This window comes from Corvus brachyrhynchos, unplaced genomic scaffold (assembly GCF_000691975.1).
Source record: "Corvus brachyrhynchos isolate BGI_N302 unplaced genomic scaffold, ASM69197v1 scaffold94, whole genome shotgun sequence".
Lineage (NCBI taxonomy): Eukaryota > Metazoa > Chordata > Aves > Passeriformes > Corvidae > Corvus > Corvus brachyrhynchos.
Genome location: NW_008238330.1, coordinates 6,500,688 through 6,527,610, shown reverse-complemented (window position 1 = coordinate 6,527,610; position 26,923 = coordinate 6,500,688). Strand labels below are relative to the sequence as shown.

General features: G+C 40.5%; 1 long non-coding RNA gene across 1 annotated transcript in view; it reads right to left on the bottom strand.

Moving 5' to 3' along the window:
• Positions 1 to 9,139: 9,139 nt before the first annotated feature.
• LOC108446797 overlaps positions 9,140 to 26,923 on the bottom strand; it is a 38,067-nt gene continuing 20,283 nt past the window's right edge. Inside the window, exons 2-4 of the long non-coding RNA XR_001862099.1 lie at positions 15,585 to 15,735; positions 15,339 to 15,433; positions 9,140 to 9,174 (exon numbers count right to left, since the gene is read on the bottom strand). This is a non-coding gene — a long non-coding RNA (uncharacterized LOC108446797). The remainder of the gene's footprint in view (positions 9,175 to 15,338; positions 15,434 to 15,584; positions 15,736 to 26,923) is intronic.

Sequence of the window (26,923 nt, the reverse complement as noted above, 5' to 3'; positions counted from 1 at the left end):
TTCCATCACCATACTTGCTGAAGTAGCATGATTGGCCAACTGCACTACAAAAAGGGTGCTTGAGAATGCCTACAAGTTCTTGTTCCTTGGTTGTAATGACAATATACTTGTAATACAGCCTTCTGTGAAGAGCATCTGGACTACTGCATCATCGAATCGTTTAGAAAGCTGAAAGCCTAAACTTTCTATGAGTTTATGCCAGTATGGAGTCAAGGACATTGGGAGATATACTCAGAGAGTCCACTTCTTATTTTGCTGACAGACAATGAAAGATTACTCTCACCCTTTGCACAGCATCAGATAACAGAAATAAAGTATTCAGCTTCAGATCAGACTTTCAGCCACATTTTTCTGGCAAGCATGACAGGAAAGCAGACATCCCAGTAAACAATTCAAGATTGATATTGCAATGCTCAGTAGCAGGGGCATCAACGGCTCTGTAATCTGTAGCTGGGCATGAAGGAGCATCATGACAGAGTCTATCAAATACATTTGGTTCCAGGTCCAGTATGACAGTGACCTGGGCTCCTTATTCGTTCATTGTTCATTGCATTTTTTTAATACCTCTTGTGAAATTTCTTAGTGGAAGACTGGAAAACTCAAAGAAGGAAAACTAGTGTCTGTAATTTATGCAGTTCTTGGAAGAGCACAGGCCAGTTCACTCTATAGCTCCTAGAATTTTATTTCAAGTTATCTGCAGTAGCTGCAGGGCTCAGCTGCCACTCATTGAAGTTTAAGCTTATACTTTTCTGTCCAAAGTCCTTCCTCTTCGATCTGCCCTATGGCTGGCCTCTGCTCCAAGCTCTCTCATACCACTTTGTTTTTCCAGTTACTCCATCCTGCTGCTTCCATTTCTTGAGCATTTTAAAACTCCCAGGTATATTATATATATATAAATATTTCTTCTTTGGTACTAAAATGCTTGATCCCTTTTCTGACAGCAATTGAGAACCTCACCCCTGACTCTTAATGCCGTATTATATTCAGTTGTATGTCATGCATACATGTACAATAGAAGAATAACATATGTGACTGACCAGTCACAAAAGCACTGGTTGCTATTGCTGTGGTTATTTACTGTTCATCTTATATGCAATGGTTTTAACAGCATGTTTGGAAGTTTCCATCACTCCTCTAACCATTATATTAAGCCTTTTCAGTCTTATTCATCTTTTCCTGTTCCTATACCTCAAACCCTTTGTTTCAATCTAACATTAAAAAGGGTTGACATCTGCTCATGAAACTCTTTGTTATTTTGATGTTCCTTTGTGGCAAATCCTGACAAGGCTACCAGAGAGTGTGGTGCTCTGTACCACTGTATAAACCCTTAAAATACATTTATTACAAAAAGCTTTTCATCTGAACTCCTGCTACCCTGGTAGGGGTCTTCCTAAGTTAAACATGGCCTCTCCAAGAAAGAAGTTTTTCCAGACGGTGTGAGCTCATTTTTGTTCTGTGTTTAGCTTTAGTGTTGTTTCCACAGGATCTAAAGATGGACTGAAGTTAAAAAGCAAGTGGAAGGCTAAATTGCCAGGGAGATGGAAAAGAGTGTTTTCATGGGATCTATAAATCTTAATATATTCTAAACTTACAGATAGCTGCCTTGGCAAGATTTGATGCTAGCAGGCAAGAAACTAAGCACTAATTTTACATTTTTAAACTGTCTTAAAATGGGTTTACATATCAGTTAGAATCTGGATGACTCACAGCAATCAGAAGTCACAAAAGACCTTGTGCCAGATCTTTGTGCAGTGCAAACCAGTGTCAGTCCACAGCATCCAGTGAAGCTACTCTGGCTTCTGGGAAAGTGTGCAAGTGGCTGACTCTTGCATACTATTTTCTGCCTGTGAAATCCAGGAAGGCATCCCTTCTGGAGCTGGGCAGCTCCAAGGGCCATATCAGAGAGCTCCATGGCTCAGCCTGGCTCAGTCTTGTCTCCATTTCCACTGACCTCAGCAGTGGAGAGATGGTCAACTGCCTCTGAAACAAAATGTGAACTCCCTTGACTTTGCTGGTCTGTCCATGCCAGTGCCCCAGGGGATATGTGACATGATATGGGGGAAGTGACCTCATGGTGCTGAGTGCTGACATTGGCTCCTCTCCGGCATGATGAAGGCAGGATATTTTCACATAAGCAATGAACGAGCACGCCCTTGAATTTACTGTCATTTCCCTGTCACCCTGCAAGGTGCAGCAGACGCCAGCACTGTCTGCAGTTGCATAAACACACACCGTCAAAGACCTGGAAGCCACACGCTGGCACAGCACACAGGCAGCGCTCCTGTTCTTGTAATTAATGAACTTCTGGCAGGAGTCTGTTGGGATCTCAGCAGCCCCCAAAGAGCACATGCCAGACTGCACAGGGGTGGCACTTGCTGAGATTAAAGACTTGGCTCCAGCAAAAAAGAAAGCGGAAGCAAACAGCAGCCTTCTGCCAGTAAGTGCCTTTCAGAAGGTCAAGGCTTGGTGTTGGTGCTCAGCACAAATTGGATTTCCTTTACTCATGCTCAACTCAGCGCTTGTCGGCATCGCTCATGGGCTCTGTGATGTTGCCTGGGTGTCCTGTTTGGTGCACAGAGCCCATGGGTCAAACCTCAGTGCACCTAGAGCATCACAAAAGGTCGTCCTGACATGGCAAACAGACAAAGTTTGGCCTCCTAAGCAATAATGCACATACAGGCATGTATGCAACTCCAAGAGGTCCCTTTTTCTTGAGGTTTCCATTCAGTAGGTTGTGACATCCTCTGTTAATAATCTGGATAGCCAGTTCCACTTAGATGAAATTCCTTGAGACTACTCAAATTTAGGCCACAGGGAATTTTGCAAGGATGCCAAGAGGAGATGTGAACAGAACTGGGCAAAACTGAGGTCATCTACTCAAAAATCCAGAGTGTAATGCTGTGCTAGCACCAGGACATCGTAACACTGAGTTCCTCGTCTGTTCAAGGTAAATGAACTAAAACAAGACCCAGACCCTCAGTGGAAGACTGCACATGGGCATTTTCGAAGTTAAGCCCAAAAGTTAACCCAAGGACATCAAGGTAACTCCCTATCAAGCCTTACCTTCCCAGGCAAGGTCTGTCCATTTTTTTGCCATTGTGGCACCCAACATCCAATGTCTCAATCTGAACTAGAGGTCTGAAATGAGCATTGTTTGCTCTTTATCAGTGCTTAGCACCAGACTGCATGGGGTGAGCAGGAAAATGTCCCACTGTGATGCCTTGCCTTTGCGAAAGCTGCTGGAACACAGACAAGGTACAGTGGATTTCGTGGAATGTTTTGTTCAAATGAGAATTTCTCTGGCATAAACTCAGTGAGTCTTGCTCCTAACCCTTACTTCTTCAGAGCCAGCACAGCTTTGGCCTGCTTTATGCCCCATTTTCTAACATCTAAGTTCTGGTTGAAATTCATTACCCTTAATAATCTTCAATTTTCCAGCACTGGAGATTCTTTACTACTCATTTTAAAGTCATGGTAGACATTAAGAAACCAAATCACCTTGCTATTTATGGCTTGAATGGATTTATAGTGTTAGAAGTTATGGTTAACCTCTTATTTTCTAACCTTCTTTTCTTATATTTAGAATTTAGGAAGAAATTTTGGACAGAAGTGAATCCTGTTTTGATGTGAGAAATGTACATATGAAAGAGAGCAAAGCGGCACTAGGTAAGGAACATATAAAACTGAATGGATGTGTTTTTATATTTAATTTTGAAAGTAGCCCACACATTGAAAAATAACCTATAGCCCAATAATACTTTGTTCTGTCTTTTGGAGATAACATACACAAGCAAACAGGCATTTAGGTCAAAGATTTGGCAACTCATTTCATATCTCTCTAGTGAAAATAAACAAAATATTTCAGTTTATCAGGAATTTTTAAGCTCAGTATCTGTAAAACAAAAAAAAAACCCCAAATTCATAGATTCAGGTTTCTAAATTTTTGTTGTTGTTGTTGTTGTTGGAAGTATTATTGCCTTACACTGCAAATTTTAACAAAAATTGCTATGAGTTTTCCTTTAGGTAGAGATAGAAATATCACTAAGTGATTAATTTCCTAGATTGTTTTTTAATCCTCCTTTATCATGTAACTGATTTCTTGGGGTATTATTATTGTTAACAACTGATCTGAGATTCAAACCTGTAAATCTGTAGCCATGCTTTTCATTTACTTAAATATGGAGCAAATACTCCTACAGCTGATGATAAAATGAGACTTCCATGACTTTGTTGAGAAAACAAATGTTTGTTTTCTCTTCTAGCAAAACCTGAGGAAGCAAATAACATGTATTTGCTAATTTCTGCAGTGTATTGCCTTTAAGAGAGAGGGGAAAAAGACTTCTGTTTGTTCAAACCACTGTAGGAAATTAAATATTGTCAGTGTACAGGTATGGATCTTAATTTACAGGCAGCAATCTTTTTCAAAAATTGTTAAATGAAACCACTCATCTTTCACAGTTCAGTTTCCTAAATTCATATTTAAGCACTTTAAAGACATTATCAAAGACTGATTTATTAAATGTCCAACCCCTGAAAAAAATCCCAAAAAACAAATATTTCAATTGCCAGTAAATTCTCTTGAAACATAACTTCTGACATTCACTTTCAAATATTAAAGTTGAGACTTTGGTAACATTAAAAGTAGGAAATAAAGTCCTTTCTACAGACAATCCTGGGACATCCAGCTTCAACGCTATAATATTCCATACGTGAAAGTTACTATGTTTTAGAGCCCTTAAACTTCATTTTTGTTATTCTTCAGAAATGTATAGAGATAATACTTAGAAAAAAAAAAAATCTGTCCGTTCTACTTGCAGATATAAACAATTACAATTTTGTATTAAAATAAACACTTACTAAACTTACTCATAGACTCATAGAATTGTTTAGACTGGAAAAACCTTTCAGATTATTGCATCCAGCCATTAGCATAGCACTGTCAGTGGTTCTGCCTACTATAAGTTGAAAATGGAATTTTCAATTCTTTCTTTTGTCTTATAAATCTTTATTTCACACTACAATACCATATATTTTAACTTACAAGATGCTAAAAAGAGCTGCGAAGCTAAAAAAAAGGAGAAAGGTCAAATTAGAGTTGCCTTAAAATGAAGAAATTCAAATTGGAGTTCATATTCTGTACGTTGAGCATTGCGTCACTGAAGTGAAGACTGTAGGATAAATCAAAGAAAGGGGAAGCTGAAGCTAAGGAAATGAGGAACAAAAAAAGAAGAGAAGAAAAAGTAGGGGCTCCTGGAAGCAACAGCTTATGCACTGCAGATGCCAGTTTATATCTCCTTGAAATGATGTTCTAGGGAGTCTTCCAAAAACACGTATCTCCCAGTGTTGTTAGAGGGTTAGCAAGCAATGTACTGACTCTCAAATATAAGTTATGTCTCTGTCACACTGAAACTTACTGCTAGTTAAAGGTGATGGAAGGTTTATATGCCTAAATAATGATCCCCGTTTGTTCTACTGCAGCTAGGGTATGTGCTGAAACCTAATGAAAGCATTGGAAAGGTGCCCATTGATTTTAAAAGAGATTTGGATCCGGTCCTGAGGTGCTCAAGAGAAAAAAGTTATTCCTCCTCTCCTTTCCCAAATTCTAAAATAAATTGTGAATGTGATTGCATGGTCATGCTGGAACACAGCTATTGTGGTAACAGAATAACAGATAACAGGCATCCTTATGCCTCATTGCTCTTGGTGTGTGTATTGTGCCCTAACAAACACAGACACACAAACACAGAGCACTGTTCTGGCTCACTTAAATTATTTGCTTATTTCTACGTCTCTCATAGCTGACTCATGCTCCTCCTGCATTAGGTAAGGGTAGATTTAGATCAGTTATTAGGAAGAAATTCTTTACTGTGAGGGTGGTGGGACACTGGAACTAGTTGCCAGAGAAGCTGTGGACACCCCATCACTGGACGTGTTCAAGGCTGGGTTGGATGGGACTTTGAGCAACCTGGCCTAGTGGAAGGTGCCCCTGCCCAAGGCAGGGGGTTGGAACGTCTTTACTGTGAGGGTGGTGGGACACTGGAACTAGTTGCCAGAGAAGCTGTGGACACCCCATCACTGGACGTGTTCAAGGCTGGGTTGGATGGGACTTTGAGCAACCTGGCCTAGTGGAAGGTGTCCCTGCCCAAGGCAGGGAGTTGGAACTGGATGATCTTTAATGTCCCCTCCAATCTAAAACCCTTCTGTGATTCTATGATTGCTTGGCATCAGCATCCCACTGCATCTGTCCCTGACAGTCCTACAGTTTGATCTCCTGAGGGTGGCCTGGGGTGAAGAGTCTGTGGCAGCCCTGTTTAGCAACATGCCACTGACAACATGGCAGAAATAGTCTTTACCACAGATGGATCTGTGTTGCTGTTTGCAATTTGTCTGAAACAAATGACTTCATAGAGGTAAAATTCTTGAACCTCTTTTCCATCCCCTGGTCAGCGCAGGTCACAGACTGGGTTACACGCACACTGCACAGAGACAAAGGAAAATTTTGTCTGGGTGCTCAGAACCTTTTTTAATCTCACCCACACTATAATAACTTGTCCCTGTCCGACAGCAGTGCAGGGGCTGGACAGGCTTCCTGCATTGTGCTCCCAATGTCTCCTGGCTCGGGAAGTGACAACATCTTGAACTAATTTTTTTAAATGGGGGTTGATTTTAAGCAACATATTTTCCAAACTGGTTTTTTAAGTGTAAAAAATGGTAAGTCTAATTTTTTTTCTTCTTTTTTCCTTTTTATTTTTTTTTAACCACTTGGCAGAGGAAGGAATTCCATGCAGGACCTTGAATGAGGGACACTCAGGGCAGCCAAAGACATCAGCAACCTCTGCCAGCCACCTCTGGAAGGCAGGAGCATCGCTAAAGGCTGGATGTAGGCTCCTCCATCAGCGAGCCCTCAGCTGCAGACAGGATCAGTAACCACAGCCCAATCTGCTGCTCTTTCTGCCACAGACAGTTGTCCTTTTCCACATGGCCAGGTATGACGCTTCTGGGGCGAATCTGGGGGTATTTGTCACCAACAGCGAGGGAGTGGGAGAGAAGTTGCATCCAAATAAAGGACCATCACATATTGGGCTGCAGTAGAAAGGTCTCATGTTTGCCAGCCTGCACATGCAGGGAGAGATTTTCTCTGTATTTTCTCCTCCTGGATGTTAAGAGTCATTTGAAGAGATGTGAAATGGGCAGCCAAAGTTTCATCTACCCCCAATGCCTTCTCACCTTTGAGCCTCCACTTGTGGAGCTTCCTTGGCACATCATGAGTCTGCACAACAGGGAAGAGGACTTGGCCAGACCCAGCTGCTTCAGGCTTGTTGGCTAACCTTGCGTGGAAAATCCAGGAAGCGCCAAATATCATCCACTGAAGCTGTTTCTCCAGCCCCAAACATTCAAATGTTAAGAAAAATGCTCCCAAATATAGTGAGTGGGTTAAAGCCCCAAAAACTACAGTGTGTTAGATTGTCAGTGGACATGCAATTGTTTCTTTGCAACTCATGGTCAGACACTCCTCCCTGCCAATGAGGACAAGTTTCCCAAAGGGATTTTCCTTTCCTTAGGCTTGCCTAGGGAAGTGGGGTGGTGAAGATGCTGCAAGATACCCCATGGTCCACACCAGTGGGACGAGACAAGGTCCCATACCATGTACAGAGCGATCACCTATTGCAGTGCTGGGGAGGGTGAACACAGATTCTTCACAAAGGTTCAAGTTTTTCTCACTTTGTGAAATTTTCCACCTCCTTCACAGACAGGGTTCTCTGGCTTTGGGCTGGTTTCCATGAGGCTGGATAGGAAAGCTTCACAGCAGCAGGATGTTTTATTGCTGCCTTTTGTATTTTGCCCAGACAGCATTCCTCTGACCATGTGCCCAGTGTCAATGAGCGTAGATTTTTCTTTGGTGCTTTGGGTGCTTTTATCTTCCTGAAAAGCCAGCTCCAAAGAGTATGACTGGCAGGTAGTTAATATTTAAGCAAGGACTCGCTGCCAAGGACTGATCTCTACACAGAGAGGTCTGGATCTTGCCCCACAGCAGAAGAGCATTTGCCACGTGGCTCCCTTGAGCAGCATGAGCAGCTGGGAATAGGTGCTGACACCCAGCCTAATCTCTCTGGCTGTGTTCCTGAAGCAAGGGGGAGCTTTTAATCTAGATTTGGTGTTTTATTCAAGGACAGGAAACTCATATGATGCCCAGAGAGCATCTTGACTATGGCCAGCTTTCTAGTTCCAGTAAAGTTACAGCCCCACTTTTCCACATTAGTCTTGTGTCTGTCTCATGCCTTAACCTCTTATATTAGGCAAAACTAGGCTGTACTTAGTTTTAGAACCTCTGCCTCTCCAGCAGCTAAGATAGAAAATAGTTGTTTGAAGCAACATAATTTTAGTTTCAGCCTGTAAATTACATATTTTTCATTGTGTAGGTTGCTTTACACTCACCATTTTTGTCCAGGTCTGCACAAAAGCATTAGTCTGTAAAGGCCTGGGCTTTTTAGGGAGTGGGTAGATTAGGAAACTGGGGAAGGGAATTTTACCATAAACATCCTTTCATTGCAGCTGAGGTAGTAAGCTCAGGTTTCCTACAGTAAAATGTTAACTACAATAACAAAACAGTACACCTTGTTTGATCTAAGACTCATATTTAATATTTAGAGACCATGCATAATAATCAGATGGCACTACACCAAAATTTTGGCCTTAGAGAGCATGTGTGCTGGGAACCTTGTGCGATTGCACCCCAACCCTTGGTTTAAACTGCAGAACAAAGTGGGGGAAAGGAGCCAAACCAGCAATTTTGTATTAAGGAAGAGGGGAGAAGTTTTTCACAGGAGCCAAGTAACAGCTAGCTCAGCAGCAGGTGGCAGGGAGGGCTCAGGCCTTGCTGTGTAAGCGTTTCTTAAGAAAGAAGCATGATCAGGAGTGCATTTCAGTGCCTTAGCTAGTCATTTCACAGAAGAGGTTTCCAAAAATTATTGAACTACATTAGAGCATCTATTACCAAGACTGCCACTGAATTTGATCTAAATCCCCAGAACTCTATTGGGAAACCCTTTCATTGTTACATCGTGTCTGTGTATCATTAATTGGAGCTAGAGCAGACAGGAGCAGAGTCTTAAACTAGCAATTTTGCCATTAAAGGATACAGATGTCCGGCATGGGGTCTGGTAGCCTCCAGTCCTGTAAAAATATTTAACAATTTAATTCACTTTTCAACACTATGAGGTTGTAGTGATTAGCAAATGCAGAAGTTCTGGCGGGAGTTGATGGAAATCCTTCACCAAGTTCTGACCCTGCCACCTAAAGTACACTCAGCCCTGCTCCACACCTGTGTAAAATGCTGTGTAAACACAAAGTGCTGATCAGGAGGTGAGGGTTGCATTGCCTGGGCTGTGGATGGGGAGAACATCTCCCAGAAGCAATAAACCCCACTCCCTCCTGTCTTTCCTGCTCCCAGCAGCAGCATCTGGCTTCTCCAGAGCTTCTGTCCTGCTTCCCTTTATGCTTTGGAATTTTGCCTGCGCAAAATTGATCTGTGTTGGTGCAAAAAGAAAAGAATTGGAAATCTGGCTAATTGTCATATGATAGCAATACCCACAAGACAGGTGAGCACCAAAAATATCTTAATTTCAGGTAGCCTTTTGACTTCAAAGCACGTTGCAGGTGGTTGAATGAGATGGTGCTAAGAATGTCATGCTCCATGGAAAGACGTAGGACTATACTTTAAGAACTTGGAAATATTGGGACCAGGCTTAGCAGTGCAGACACACCAAGCAAAGAGGTCAAACTCAGTACATGGATACCTAGAGGTACCAGTAAGAGAAAGTAAACCCTGGGCACATCTCAGGTATCTCCTACGGGTATGTTAATTTTGGGAGTGAGGGGGTTGCAGGAGGCTTGGGACAGAGCCAGGAAGGACTTTGCTCTTGCAAAGGATGACCCAATGCCCCTGTAAGATCTACAGCCTGGAAGGGTGGACCATGCATACAGCAGCAGAGGTGGCTGTCCATGCTTGTCTGCAGACTTTGTGAACTTTTGGTTGCCAGAGCCCTGAAATGGGATATTTAGCACATATCACTACTGCCCCTCAGACACAACACTCAGAAGCTTTTATCAGTTTTCTAGTTTCCCATTTCTTTGCATATCCTGCATGGGAGTAGAAGGTGATTAAAAGGGCTAAGTGCTTACATATTGTTTATCTTCCAAGGTCCAGAGTGAATTCACTGGAAAGATTCCAGTTAACTTCAACAGATTTTGGACCAGTGTCTCAAGGAAAAGATGCAAACTTTGATTTGCAGTCTTCTGTACCATCCAGTCGATTTAGTTTGGAAAGCTAACTTGTAATTTAGCACTTAAAACATTTTAACCACTCTTTCTGAGGAATTTTAAACCTAAGCAGTATAAAAAATCATTACTCATGGACTCTTTCATAGAGTCAAGTTTTTAATTTGCATTTAAGTCATGAGTTTACCAAGCTTTTTCTTCCTTTCTAGGTGGAACTTTCAATTCAGAAAACTGATAATTTACGTTTGCATATCTAGCAGAGGACTAGAAAGCTTCCACTGATGTTCATAAAGCCTAGCCTTGTGTAAGGTTTGAAGACTGTGGTAGCTTTGTTTATACTATAGTTTAGGAGGGAACTGCCTGTGTTTTCAAAATATTTTCAGCCTTAAAATGTTCATCACTTGACTTATAACTGGATTTATGTCTTCTTATTTCAGTACAATGACTTTTTATTTCTCAGGGAGACAACATACAAAGTAAAAGTAAAGGCAAAGTTGCTTTTGGAAAAAGTTTTTAGAGGAAAAAAGGTAGTACATTTTTGAGGATTTTTAAAAATTCCACTCATTTAAACTTATTATAATATCATTGTTACAGACACAGTGAATGTCTTCTAACAAGAACTTTCTCTTAAATAAAATGAAACCCACAATATCATAATGAATTGGAAGAGGATTACCTTCCAGAATATCCAACAGTTTTCAGCTGCTCAGTACTATTGTCATGCTTGCTGCTGACTTAAGGATTTGAACTAAATCCTTTCAGAAGACAACTGATTTCTCATTGTATGTTGCAAAAAGTGCATCCTTGAGAGAACTTTACAGAGTATTTCCTATAACCTCAGTATCTGAACAAGACTTTTATTCTAAAACTTGCTTCTGAAGCCATTTCTCTTCTTCCACCTTATCTCTCTGAAGGGTGTGAGAATGTTTTATTCAGTCTTTGCACATCTACCCTACCTGGGTGTCTTACGTAAAAGTCATTTTCCCATGGGATAACTGAGGCTGGAAGTGACTGCTGGTGGCCTGCAAGTCAAGCTTTGCTCAGTTCAGGGCTAACTCCAAAAGGAATTCAAGTTGCTCAGGGCCATGTCCAGGTGTGTCTTGAGCTTCTCCAAAGAATGCATCTCCAAGGATGAAGCTTTCTTTCTCTCAGGGCTGCACCACTCACCCAGAGAATTCTTTCCCCCCTTATGTCCAACTAGCCTCTGCCTTGCTGCAAATCTCAGCTGTTGTTTTCTGACCTTTCCCTGAGCACCTCAGAGATCCTGGCTGCATCTACTCTGTAACCAGACTTCAGGGAGTGAAGGACAGCAACCATCCTTCTTTGCCTGCTGCATGGGCCAGCTCAGACAGGATATCACCACTTTGGTACCAATTGCCTGCCCAGGTAGCTCTTGATCTCACCTCTCAAGGAGACTGCTGGCTCTGGTATGCACCAAAAGCTCCTAGAGCTCAAAATCCTTGGAAGCACCTTCCTCTTCCTGACTCCAAGGGTATTTGGGTGTCAAAATATTGGTCTCTGCCACCCTTGCTGTCTGACCTGCAGATGTTTATGAAGTCTGGGTATTGAATCCTGCACCTTAGTCCCCTTCTAAGTATCCCTCAAGTGTGTTTAAAGAGGTAGTTGAAAGAATGGAGGATAGGGCAAATTAATTACCAAAAAACCTGAAGATTTGAAGACTTTTTTATATTTTCATCAGTATTTTACAATATTTGCCATTTTCCCTTTGAAACAAAGATGTCTAATTTTCAACTGAATTTGGGAAGGAACTGTTGATCTATTACAGAAGGGAACCTTATTTTGTCACATGAAAGAATGAAGAGGCATCTGCAATAGATGAAGTCCCCAGACATAGCGTGGTAAACCAGTAGACAGACTGTGTAAAATGAGGAGTAATTTATGGTCTCTTATTGGAGGATCTTTATGAATAATACTACTCTGGAAACAACTTAAACAGCACCAGCTACATTTTTAGAAACACTGGGAAAAAGTCAGGTCTTCTAAATTCAAATGACATTTTCAAAATATCACAAAACACAAATGCAGTCATCAGAGCTGATCACCTTCAGAAGACAGAGGAAAATCATTTCAATTTACTTGACTTGTTTTCACTGTCATTTAGACTGAGCAACATCCTCTTGAACCGAAATTTCAACTTTCTGCAGCAAATACTCCAACTTTTGATTCAGCGAGGCAGAAAAGTTTATGGTTTAGACTGAGGAAAGCCTTTTACTTCTGTAGTGACAGATACAGAAACATAACACCAAGGTAGATACACAGGTGTGAACTGCTCCACTTCTCAGTGTCTCTACAGATTTTCCTCAATCACCTGAGAGCATTGGCTAAATCAAAGCTGTAAAAGCTGCTATGGGTTTTTTATTAAAATATTCAAAATGGATGGATAAATTTAAAGAGAAAAAAACCCTGTGTTATAAATCCTGGGAGTATAGAGAGCAGAGACTTAGAAAAGTCAGGTAAATTTTAGTTTTAAACCTAAGTAGCTTCTCCAAACATAACCTTAGTGGCTGATGTAAATTCTGAATTAATAACCAATAATTTAATTTGGAAATATGCTGCTCTAGCTGAAGTAAAGCATTCATCCATCTCAGAACTAAGTAAAGCACCTGGGTATATAATTAGGGAAATGAAGAATTCTCCTCAAATTTAATTTTCACTTCCTCCAACGACCTAAGAAGTTTCCACGTACAAATTGCCATACTGTACAATACAAGGCAATAAACTCTAGCCCTAACTTTCTTGGCCAGGGTAGATCAGTCATCCTCAGACAGGCAAGAAATCAAGAGCACCTTTAGGGTCATGCCTGTGAATTTTTGTCCCTGTGTACAAAACAGCCACATTTTCTAACACACACTTAAACTCTTCAGTGCAACAACAGTATTTGTGCAGTTTTGGTTGCAGATGGCAATAAAAGAATTGCAGTGAAGCCTTTGGGCATTTATCATCCCAGGCTCAGAAAGCTTGCACCAGATAGGAAGAATGATACAGGTCCTTGCAAGAAGTGTCTATGCTGTCAGCACCACCACTAATACACCATTTTAAAATAAAAGGGAAGTGCTGAGCATCCCTGACAACGTGCACTTTCTAATGACCCCGTGAAGGGTTGCTTTTTCCTCTCCTCTGCTGGTCTGTAACCTGGCCACAAAGGTCTGACAATGACATGCATATCTGCAGCCCACTGGGGATGCCTTCAAGGACTGCACCTGTCAACAGGATTATAAGGAGATTTATGAACTGATAAAAGGCTGAATTAGAAGTCCTTTTAATGGCCCACTCTGGACAGAAAAATAGTTGCAGGTCAGCTGACAGCAAAAGTTAGGTGTAGCTGAATGACTTTTCCTAAAATCCATTTCCTTCTGCTCTGAAGACAGAGCACTTACTGTAATATTCTTGTTGCCCCAGAAGGAACCCTAGATTAGACTGCATCTGAAGGAATAATTGGACAAGAACTAAAAAAACTTATTATTTACCAAAAGGCTAACCCAAACCACGACAGAGACAAAGCCACTACATTTCACAAGACCGGTCTGGAGGGAAATTCTTGTGCGTCATTTAAAAGGCCATTTATTTTTAAAATATAGGACCCCCTAATGGAATAAATGTTTCACCTCCAGCATGCTTATATATTTTTTGGCATATTAAAATGTTGCCTTCTTTCATGAAGACTTATGGTCATTCTTCAGAATTATGAGAGTGAAAATCCAACAGGACAGACCGAGGGGATGGCTAATTATAGGGTATCTTTGTTCTGAAAAGACTCAGCTAAGAAAGTTAAAGAATAAAAACTGTAAATATTGACCTTGCCATCAGCTTCTAAATGTATTTTTCTTGGCAGGAGTATTTTGAAATTCCTCCCAAATAACCTTTTGATAATATTTAAACTTTATTTTTACATACTATTTGAAAACAAACCAGTTTGTTGAATCTTTTTGTTCTGCAAATTTAGCAATCATATGAGGTCTTTTGTTGGAACAAAACCAGTATTTTAACACTGAGACATCCAAAACTTCCTGCAAATTAATTATCACATGGTACAACCTCAGAGAACAGCAATTACAGCACTGGCAAAGTTACCTTAAAGGTTAAAAGAACTTTTCCCAAAGTAATAGCTTCATGTGCTCCAATCTTTTTCTCTCAAAGCTCTAGAAGAGTAGAGAGATGGGAGACTGGGCTTGAAGAAGTACAAGAATCCCAGCCTGCACTACAGGAACCAGGGTTATTTTTTAATTTTATCTCAATTTTTCTTGTAAGACCATGCTTTGATAAAGATTTAACCTTTTACAGTTAGAATTCCAGGAGACTGTAAAGAGAATTTAAGTTAAGAGTGTTAAATCTACAAGTGGTGAGCAGACAAAATGGCAATCATTGTTGTACCTATTTTTAAAATGACGGTATGTTTGTCATTTTTAAAAAATTTTTTGTTTGAGTTGCTGAATGAAAGAGAGCATGACTGTAGGAATTGATGTACATTTCCCTCACTTTTTAAGACATGGTAGAAGTTCAAGGGCAGTGTAAACTCAGGCAGGGCAGGATGTGCTCAATGTCAGTCTTTGAGATTGTAAATTCTGAAGTCAATTAAAAACAGAAAAGAAAAAGAAAAATCCTTTACGTAAGCATTTCAAAAACATGGGGGTTTTGTGCTGTTTTTTTAAAAATAAATAATCTGTTCTAGAGACACTGTTTTTGTTCAGTCAGTAATAAATCAAAGAAACAGCAGCTAAAGCATTTCTGTATAGCATGAAGTCAGATGCAACAGTTACTCTGTACCTTCAGGAAAGCCAGAAAGCCAAATGCCAGTGGATTTTTTCCCTGTCTCCACAAGAAAACTGTATCCTTTATCGGTGAACAGGAACGCTGTTCTGACCATGACTGTAAAACAAATGCCACAGGAAGAGCCAGGGACCAAGATAAATAATTACAACCCTATTAAAGGCTTCACAAACAAAACCCAATATGACGAAACTCTACAGAATTTTCAGCAGATGAGTGTTTTGATTCCCAAGAGATGGACATGATGTACCATGAAAAGTTGCCTTACATACCAAACTCCAACCTGAATCCTGTGCTGTCTTCCACTTCAGGAAAAGCATCAGGTGTAAATGAAGTGCATCACAGTAAATCAGTCCAAAGTAAACAGCTGAGAAAGAAATAGAGACCTATGGTCACCAACAGCAATGATTTTACCTGACTGACATGGATGCTAACTAACCCCTTAATCATTGCTTTTCCAGGTGATATCACTGCCAGAGATTGCTTACTCAGACTGACTGACATGGAAAACTACTCACCAGCTTTTTCAGAGTGAAAAATTTAGTAGACAACCTTCCCTCTGAAGAGCTTTGCTGAGTTGTTTAGGCATCTGCCAAATGTCTCCTAAACACCTTTCTCTGTATTCCCAAAGTCGGTCTTGGTTTAGCGTCGATTTCTTACAATCAATACCTACAGAGCAAGCACAACAGACATGAGGATTTATTTGAAAACTTTCTTGTCTGGACTATTTGTCAACATTGTTCATCAGTTCACATTACAATGAGTACTCTGAGGTGAAATCTGGAATTTGAATCCATACTTGCCTTTGCATAAAAACCATGTCTTCTGTTCCAGACCTGTTGCTGACTTGCTGAGCCTATTGGTAAATCTTGCTTCCACATACATTGAATTATTTGGTAATACTGTTCTCTAACATCTGTCTTCCAAGAAGAAGACCATGTGCCATATATAAAAAATATTTTTGATTGTAGGTGGTGGCTAGTACTTAAATCTGGAGAAAAATGGCTCTCAGAAATGATTTTGATTATTTTGTTTTGCAGAACAGCCAGCAGTACATTCTCTGCAGTATAGATAAGACTGTTTAGTAAGAGGTTCATTAACAACTCCATCTCACCCTCACAAAAAAAACAAAATCAGCAAGCAGCTAGGTGTAGGTATACAACTGAAAGAAATCATGAGAACTACTGTAAAATATTCTAATTCAGCATAAATGTAGCGAGCAAAACAATCAAATGTGCTTCCAAGTATTCCCATTACCATTTGCTCATGACATTTTTCAGAAAATGGCTCCAGAAGATAGATGCCTGTCCATTAGCCAAAAATTTAAATGTGGTAACAGTTGTCTAAGGAATTGTAGGCCAAGTCCAGATAGAAAGCTGAAGCAGCTCAGAGATTGAGCAATCTTGGAACCAAACAAGACAAAGACATATAAGATGTGATTGTATGATGGCATCATACATGGAAGAACTCCCTTATTTTCTACTTTGTCAAATCTCCAAATTACATCACATCATTTTAGAAGCAGAACTGTTTTTTACACTTAAGCACAGAGCACATGAAAATTCAAGGAGAATAAAGGATCCTCCAAGCATGGCACACAAAACCTTCCTATGGCTTGACTGCTGGTTATCACAGCTGTCCTTTTTTAGGCTTTGTTGACCACTCCAGATGTTCATCTTCAACACTCTATCGCAAAGTCCTTACGGGAACATCTGTTAGCTTGGTTACAGAGAGATGATAAACAGTACTGAGGTCCTGGACATAGACAGTAAAGTATAGACTAGTACAGCTGTACTGCAGAGATCATGGGATGTAGTAATAGATCCCTTCTCTTGGTGGAGGCTGGTGGTATTTGATAGTGGGTAGGAAAAACTGACACAGGCAATGCTGGGAGCCAGTTTCCAGCCTTGGGTAAAGATCCTACTGCAACAGTCTCAAAACAGGGCAGGCAAAGCACATCCCAAAGAGCCTCTGCTGACTCATAGGTGTTAGTGGTGTCAAACTTAACTGGGATCAAGGAACAGTTGCAGACATGCGGTGAATCACTCTTCCAGTTTTATTCTAGGCAAAAACTCCCCACTCCCCCAGTCATATTATTAAAGCATAAAACGTTTTCAAAAACTGCTTCAAACCAACTTTAAGACAACAAAATAGTTTCTCCCTACACCCTTCTCCTCCCAGTTACTTAGAGAAGCTTTTCTCGTTCTATCGTTCTGTTCATTGTATCTCTGTTTGTTTCCATCCATTACAAGGAAGGGCTTCACCTTCAGATTCCTGTTGAGAAATGTAGCATATCCAAGCAAGGCATTAAAACTGTTCCTCAAAGGTCAATTTATTTCTTTTTAAAATACCATTTGCAATGGTTAGGAGAAGGGGATTATTTTAACTGAAATTGCGACAAAGGATTTATTGTCTGACAGTGTTACTGCTATCTGAATAATTACCAGCATTTTATCTGCTGATGTTTTTACGTGCTAATATAAAAAGATGGGTTTGTAGTTCTTCCATTATCTAGAACATGACTGTTAAAAAGTCTGGAGATTTTACCAAAAAAATTAAGAAAAATTATTTAGGCAGCTAAGTTTCTTTTGAGCTCAGCATGAATTTAGGAAAATAAATGCAATTTGGGACCTCAGAGACCTGCCTGACTCAGACTCCTTTTGGCTTCCCAAATCTACAGTGGCAGATTATGTGAATGATTGCTGGTTTAGCACCCCGTTTGTAAACCAGACAATATTTTTCGCAAATAGTTTTTATTATTATTCCAAAATAAAAGAAAAGAAAAAGAAAATAAGCCTTTCATACATAAAGAGCTCCCCAAAGGAACTGCATTGCAGCAAGTTCAAAAAGTTACATGAAATAGAAGCGTGCCAGATGTGCCTGGAAGACTATGCACTCTTGATCATCACTTTTCCAGTTTTTGTTGGTCTGAAACTCAGACTGATGACTGTCAAATTTCAAGCTGATGAAACAATTTTCATCATGCCTTGATGTTTGGAGAATAAAGTCAACAGAAATTGTCATGTAATACATGAAAATGTTCTCAAGTTCCAAGCACTGAATGAGGGCAGTCAAGGGATTATTGCTGTTAGCAGCAATGTAAACTGGCTTAAATGCCCAAGCAGAATAACTCACATCACCTCAAATTTCTTCTTACAGAACCCTGTGAAATAAGGTTTCTTTCCATTAACAGTTTTAAATACACTAAACTCGGTGCTGACACTACACTGAATATAATTTTCTGGTTTCACTATTCTGAAAGAAGTGAGGGAAAAAGAGGCCACCGCATTAAGGTCTGGAGATAAAGTGCATTGTGGAGCTGAAAGACAGACTTATCAGCCTCATTCTGTTAATCATCAAAGAGATGGAAAATTTCAACACTCAAATATAGAAGGTGCTATTCATTAAAGAAACTGTTGTTTAGAAAATAAAAAACTTGCTTGATTTTGCTAGTGAAAGAAGTCAATGGGTTTTTTCATCACCTATGAACTTCTTTAAATTGAAATTTAGTACTGCCTCAAACAGACTGCTGAATTTCTTCCCACACAGTCTTACTAAACATCCAGATGTTACCGCCTCAATGGCTGATATTTGACCTCCTTCTATTAATGGTTTCACACTTGATATTTCCCGTCTTGTGTACCATCCGGTTGCAATGAAAGCATTCCAGCAATTTGCACATCTTCTCAGCCCAGAAATCTTATGTAAAAACCTGCTTATGCAGCTCTATAAATCTGTTAGATCTTTAGTATCTTGACCACTTCAGCAATACCTTCCCCTGCAGGATGTAGTTTGCTGATTTTGCTGACACTGAAGTTAGTACCAGTCAGGAAATCTCTTTCATCTCTGTTGCAGCATCCTGCCCTGGTATAATGGATGAGGAAGAGCATGAGGCTATATAATTCCATGATTAACCTCAATCCTTCCATGTTGCTGGATTTTTGATGACATTCAGATTGGATTCTGTCTTTTCAGGACTTTTTATAGTCATGGAGGTTAAACATCAAAGATATTCCTCGTAAAACCTTGATGAGTAAATATTCATAATAAATTTTCCACAAAGGCACAATTCCAGTCCTCAGAAAAACATCTCATGTGTAAAGCCAACAATATAGAATAAAAGAATACTGGCTATATGTAGCATCACAGTATTTTTAGCCAAAAGTTATTGATGTGTTATTCTTCACATCAGCTCCCAGTTTTTTGACACTGTTTTTTGTCCCAAGTCATGATCAAAAGCTGTTTCACCGTAAGAACTTGCACTGTTACATCATTGTGCACATTTGCTCTTTTGGGACACAGTGTTTCACTACGTCACATATCATTTATCACATAAACATGTGATAAAAGATGCATTTCTGGGGCTTATGAAAATGCCCCACTCTTGGTCCTTTCACACCGTGTGAGGGCCCTGTCTAACAAAGCCTTTGGGAACAGTAGCTCACCATTTCTGAAAGTGTTGCTGGGGGCAGCTCTAGCTTTGATTACCTGGGTCAGTGGACCTCAGGATCTTGATCCTGCACCTTTTTTCCCCCTGTAACCCCCAAAGCTTTGCAATTTTTATGAGAGACCTGAATGGAACCTGAAAGGATCTCAAGCATACTGAACATACCCAAAGTGGTGGTAATGCATCATGGCAGTCTCTGAAGTTATTTAAGAAGCATTTTTCTGTGCAGTTCAGTGCCCTTTTGGCATAGATTCTGTATTTTGCATGTACTCTGCAATGTAAACCAATCCAAACTAAGCTCGTATCTCACTTTTACTGTTTCTCTCTATCTTAAGGTAAAGTACTGCAATCTAAGACTTGTGGGATTAATGTTGTCCTGGTGATGTTGCAATGGTGAGAAGAGAGTGACTAAACCAGACAATGAAGATTTTTATTGCCAAGCATTAAACCATGCTTTCTGTCAATTGCTCTCAAGTGGCATCATAGAGCCCCATCTCCCCAGAGCATAACTGCCCAGAGTTTCCAGGCAGCCATGAAAAAGAGCTCTGAAGCTGTAGTTTCTTTGAAGTGGCATGGGCTGATTTTTAAAATAGCTTTGAGCCATCATCCCTATTTCCAAATGTTGTTTTACCAGGTCAGTGATTTCCACCTCAGCAGGCTGTCTAACTCATCTCTGCTGTCCCACAGCTGGGTCAGCTGTAGCTGCATCATTGCTGATCAGCATTTCACCAGACTAGCAGTCTCCAAAACATTCTTCCTCTGGTCATTTACCTCATTCTTTGCTTCCCATGCTCCTAGGAGAGTTCTAGCTGATGTTCAACACACAGACATTTTTCTTATCCTATGGGTGTGAAAAATGATTGTTCTCTTCACCTCCTCAGCAGTTTTTCATGGCTTGGAAACCTGTGATGTCCCTCATTAGCCATTCCTTCTTCAGGAGAAACACAAATAAATCCAATCTTTCTTCCAAGACTGTATTTTCCAGGCTCATGCTCTTTGTCATTACTCTTCTCTGTACTCTTTCCAAGCAGTTATGTCCTTCTTAATGTGCAAGCCCCCCAGCTAGGCACAGTTTCAGCTGTGGTTGTGCTGTGCCACAGTTCTTGAGCTCTTCCATCCATATGTCTTATCGGCCATCCTCTATGGAGCCCAGTTTTTGCTTTTCTTGTAGCTCCACAACTTTGTTGGCTCATGTTCAGCTTGTAGGTCCTTTCCTACTGGTGTGCTGCCTAGTTTCCACTCAGCGACTGCACACCCCACACTTGTCCCTGTGGAAAAATGCTTTGTTTCATTTTGTTTCCATGATGTATTTCCAATATGGCAAGATTTCTTTGGGGTCTAACCTTGCACTTCTCCCCAGCTTGGTGTCATTCGCACATTTAGTACAATACCTTATTCTATCCTTGGGTCAGACCTGGAAATACTGCATTATATCAGACTCAGATTAAATCCCTGTGAAACTCTGCTCACTGCATCCATTTGACTTCACAGATGATGTGGTTTTCTAGAAGCTTTGGCTCACCCCAGAATCTTCAGTTTGTCTTGATCATGCTTCTCCACCGTCTTTACGAGTGTTATGTTTAAGATATGACACTTACTGCTTTTGCTTTGCCCACAAAATCTATGACTATGGGAAATTACATTGGCTTGACAGACAACTAAGAGCAGAGAAAGGTAATTAACAGTTGTGGTGAACAGCAACCAGTTAGGCTTCTGTAGAAGGACCATTTTGACTGGTATTTCATATTGGAAATAAATTGAATTTCCAGAAATGCACCCTGAAAATAAGTAGCATATCACCAATTTTCAGCCCAGCAGCTGCAGACCACCCTCAGGGGAAAGTCTGCCAGACGTGAAGGAGGTTTGGTTGAACACTCACACAGAAATATGGGGAGATTGTTGCAGTCCTTCTTAGATTGGGCCAGGGCTGGCAGTATGAGAGACAAGGGTAAGTGCTCTGGCAGTCACATTTTTAACATTTGTGGATTTTACATGTGTGTATGAGCCAAACAGAAACCTCATGACGTGTCTTGGACACTGGTAGCTGTTGTGACACAAACAGGTCATGAAATCCCAAACCCCAAAATCCAAGAATTGTTTACCCAATAGCAGATAAGTGTAACACATCTGCTTTTGAAAGGTTTTGTTGCTGGGACTTTTTGTAAAAAACAAAGAGCCCAGAAACATGACACTTCTCATCAGACATTTGGTTATAACTGATGCTTAATTAGGCAAAGAAAATATTCCCAGGGCTTCACTAACCACAAGTCAAATTTAAAAAAATGGAGCAGCTGCATTCCTTGTTTTGGGGGAGTATTCTACATTTGAAGCTATGAGTGTTTCCTCACTGACTCACATTACATGAATCCATTGTAACCATCTATGAAATAAAGGGAAATTAATTTGTTTTTCTCTGTGTGAATAAGCAGCTTTCTTAAACTCACCTTTCCTACCAATCAAGAGAGCACTAGAATTTCTTGGAACACAAAGGCCAGGTCATTGCATCACTACACTCCCCTTTCACAAGCACAGGGTTGCTCCATCTTAAAAATAATCATGTTGTTTTGCCTCCCGCTGCTCCTATGAATAGGGTGTTGCAAGATCCCCCTACTCTAATAGCTAGACAGCTCCTAATTTCCACCTTGAGTTTATTCATGCCTAGTTTATAATCTTTTGCTGTACTTCATCAAAGAGCACACGCTCAGTTGTCGGGATCCATATTACTTGCATCTGATGGTGCATGCCTCTCTTCCCCTGTTTCCACTTCAGCCCTACCAGGAATGGATATTCAGTGAAGAAAACCAATGGGGAAAGCCACAAGGGTTGTGCCGGAATCTTGAAAGTACTGAATGTAACATTAACTGAGCAATGTCTGAGTCAGTGAAGCAAAGCATTCAACCTAGCATTGATTATCTTTCCCATCACTGTCAGCCACTTCAGCTCTCTCACAGAAATTCATTCAGCTTGGTTAAAATTTCTGGGAAGGGAAGGTTTCCTCTGTTGCCTGTCCAAGTCCACAGATCTTAGAGTGGAAAACAAGGAAAAGTCACTTTTAGCAGATGGATGATGGAACTTGTCCTTATTTCTGGCTCCTTGAAATCTTTTCTTCTCACACACAGGGTTCACATGTGCTAAGCTACTATCATGATTGTGTGTGTTAGCACTCCTCCGAGTCTTTCCAATCTTAAATAGAATTCTTTAGGTCAATAGGGAGAATCCATAGGTCTCCACTAGCCTTCTTTGAGATGCCCTTCCCCAGGGCACTGAGCAGCATCAGTGACATGAGACATGGGGAAGGCATGACCCAAAAGTAGAGGAAGTCTGTGAATGTTTGTGTTCTAATGCTGCCTGAGCATTCCACTGTACAGCACTGCTCAACCAGGCTCCTCAGGCCAAACCTGGCAGGGTGATTTGGTGTGGGACCTCGCTGTGGCCTCCTGGGGTTCAGAACAAGGTTACCAAGAAGAGGCCATCGCCTTGGAGGACTTCAAGGCCCAAAAGGTCACAGGCTTGTGCAACATGATCTGAACTCAGCTCTGACCCTTCTTGGAGCAGAGATCCCTTCCTGCCTGAGGGACTGTGGGAGTCTGTGCACACGGAAGACACAGATGGGTGATCTAATCCATGACCAGCTCACGGCTAACATCCTTCATGCATATAAATTCCCAAGTGTCAGTCACTAACAAGCTCTGCAACTGAGAGCTGGAAATGAAGGAAGGTAAATATTCCAACATGTCTGTACAAATACAGAAAGCAAGATGAAACAGTCATGGTTACGTCAAAGTAGATACTGAGTATTGGAAAACTGAATCATGCTGAAGAGCTGTGTAAAATAAGTTGGCGTCTGTTTTCAGTTACAGAGACTTCATTGCCTCACACTGAGATTCTGGCAGGCATATTTCCTGGATATCATCTATTGGAAAATGATTGACTCCTCTTTGGCACAGCACCAGATCATCTTTGGAATTTAAGTTTCCTTATGTTTTGCAAGTGCTTTGAATTATTAGGAAATGGAAACATCGGAATACAACTGTTCTGTATTAAATTCTATGACTATATTGTCCAAGTGACAGATCTGTGCAGTATCACCTGTTTAATGCTGGCTATTTTTAAACCTAGAAAGCATTTTATTTCTGTGCAATACTATTGTTTTTACTGTCAAATTGCCCAACAGAATGTTTCTAGATTCCACAACTTCTCCAGAAAGTTCTTTACACCCATAATGTTGCAGGCAGGAAAATTACTAAAACAAGTGTTGCCATTGCTGACCCCACTTGTTACATGGTCAGTTCAGAAGCTGATAAGTTATTTAACCATTTTGACACGATGGCATTTAAAATAAATTTATCCAGAATAATTCCTTCATTGTATTGGGTCTTGCAGTCAGAAAGCAAAACCTAAGAGTGCATGTAAATTGGCCCTTGCTTAAATACACAGCGTGCTAATAAAAAGACAAAGCATGTTGCTGCAGCACAGTACATTTGCCACACTCCTTCAGTTTGTTCCAGAACTCTCATGCTAATGCCTATTCCAAGCAGAATGGGTGATCCATTTTTCTGAATTGGTTTCATATAATTCACTTGAGTAAATTCACAAGGCATAAATGCTAAATGTGACTAGACTATTTCTCCCAATCAAAATGTAAGTGAAAAAGTACAAAGGAACCAAAAAATGTGTTCCCTTCCCAAATTAAACATCATAGCATTACATGTCCTGGCTGTCTCCAATAAAGGCCATAGACTATAATATTATGGCACTTTTAAGCCTTTCACATTCCTGTGAATGCATAAAGATTACATATCCATTTCTGACTGCAATGTTGCCTCAATTTGTTGTATAAGTTGTATTGAAATATTTGGTACAAACTTCATGTTTTGAGGGAAATTGTCTTTATATTTCGATTCTCTTTCCATCTTCATTTGACAGGTCTGCTGCTCTTCCACTTCTAAACACCATTTGCATTCCTCCACTCTAGCTCAGGAAACTGCTGGTTTCTGCTCAGTTGCTCCAAGTTGCCATGCTAGAGCATCACGCATCACACAGGAGATGGGGAATCTATTGTATGCAGGATCTGGGACTACATGGTTGCAGACACTGAAGGATATCTTTTGGGGTTGAGTTATTAGCCAAGAAGACCCAATATTGGCAGCTCTTTCCTGGCTATCCAGTCTATATATTACTCCCTAAACATATCAAGGCTGTAACTCGCTCAGACTCAGCCTTCACACATCATTGTTGTGCTGGTGGAGAAAGGATTGAGCATGAAACCCAGTGGCAGGGTACAACTGGTGGCATTGTGGGTATTTGGCAAGCCTTTCTGAAGCTTTTTGAATACTTGATCCGGGAAAACTTCAACACTAAAAAAAGGTGTTATCCTGTAAAAAGCAATGGTTTTGTTGCAGTTTCCTTCACCAGCCCTTAGTCCTTAAACTCACTTTATTGACACTCTGTTGCAAATCAGGCTTCTTCAACCATTACTCCATCAAAAACCTGCCAGAATTATCCCTATTCCTCTTACTGAGGCCAAACACTTTATTTCCTCAGTCTCAATTTCATCAGCCACTGCTGAAACTTACCCCAGGCCTTTTCCAGGGTAAGTCCCAAGCCCCACTCCTGGGCCAGAACTTGGAGACCTCTCAAAATGTCTTGTAATCCTGAATTGTTTCCCACAAGCAACATGCTGGCTTCATTGGATGCTGGAGTGGACACCTCTGTCTTACAGCAAGCTTCTGATGCCTCAGCCTCACAGGTCCACCATTGCAAAAAGGACATGGAGCTACTCAAGCACGGAGGGCAAGTCCTGGGACAATTCAGTTCTGCCACAGCTGTGCATTCAGCTCAGTCAACTTCTCTGATATATACATACCATGGTGGCTGAGCAAACTTGTGGGGCCAATAGCAACATACCTCTCTGGAGCTTAGTTTAGGAAGGCACCGATTGACCATGGTTGTGTCTTCTCTGCATGCACTGGCCAGTTCTGATCAGTAGCAAGCCAATGGTAATGGAATCTTTGCCCAACTGCATTTGGCATGTGGCCGCTGCCATCACATCCTGTCTTTTCACTGCAGCTGGGTTCATATTTTGAAAACTCTGCTTTTCATTCTTCAGGAATTTATCACACAATCAAATTAATCTCTGGTACCTCTTCTTAATGTGTAAAAGTCATGTCTACAAATTTTAGAAGTGTAATCGGAAATGGAGTGCATTTTCCCACTGTGGAAATTCCCATTAGGGTTTACTTATATACCCAAAGTAGCTTCAGAGATTTTTAGAGAACTTTACTTTTAAGGTAGAAAACTTATCCAGAACTTGGCAGGACATGTATCTCAAGTGTTTCAAGGGGGATGACAGTGTTTCTGTATATTTGTTGTTTTCACCTACAGAATGAAGAAAAGTTCAGCCATAAATAATTTCCAGGCTTCATGTTCTAGTAGAAATACCACCATTTCTTCAAGTAAAACCAGATTCAATGTAAAAATCATACCTTATCATTTATTCAGACCACCTGATTTATAGGTACTGCTGTGCTTGCTGCTAGCCATTCTAATGGCACCCTTGTACTTCTCTGTTACTAACACTATCTCATTTTGTGGCAATAAAATCTTGTGTGTAGCCCTTTTAATGGGCTTTCCCTCATTTTTTGGATCTAGTCACTCAAAGTCACATTCTCTACTTAAAAGAAATTCGTTTAACTAAATTAGCCATTAATTTTGACTGTACAGCACATTGCCTTTCCTTTCTCTGTATCCACATATCAGTTAGATGAGAAATACACAAAATAGAAACAGAATTGGTACCACTGTGTCATCATCCTTTTATGTTGGGTAAAAACTTTCAGGGGCAATACAGTGCCTTGAAAGAACTAAGTGGGTTGATCCTGTCTCAGGATGAGATTTTACATACAGTGCTTCTTGCCAGACAATATAAGTACAAATATATATATATAAATATATATATATGTAGTATAAAAGTATACAGAATACCAGACTGTAATCAATTTATGGAAATATTATTTTTTCCCACCTCTTTTTCCAAGAAGGTACAGTACCCCTCTGTACACAAGGAGAATTTCTACTGAGTTGTATTCCCAGTAGTCTGGAAATCATTCTTGTCATGTGCTGCCGAAGAAGAAATGCTCATGTATTTAGTTTGTCTGGGAAGGCAGAGGCTACTAAACACAGGGCATGGAAAAGATAGGATGTTTTGGAATTTCTAGAAAAGGACAGTGGTTTGATTTGCATAGTTTTGCTGCTGACTGGTGGCACGAAATTTGGACAGCATCTGTTTTATTGCATCACCATTACTGGACATCACGTGATATGATAAGACTGACCCACCCTGGAATGACTAATCGAGTGGGATGCTTTAAAAGGTTTTTTTCTTTTTTACAACCCTCAATTACAGAAACC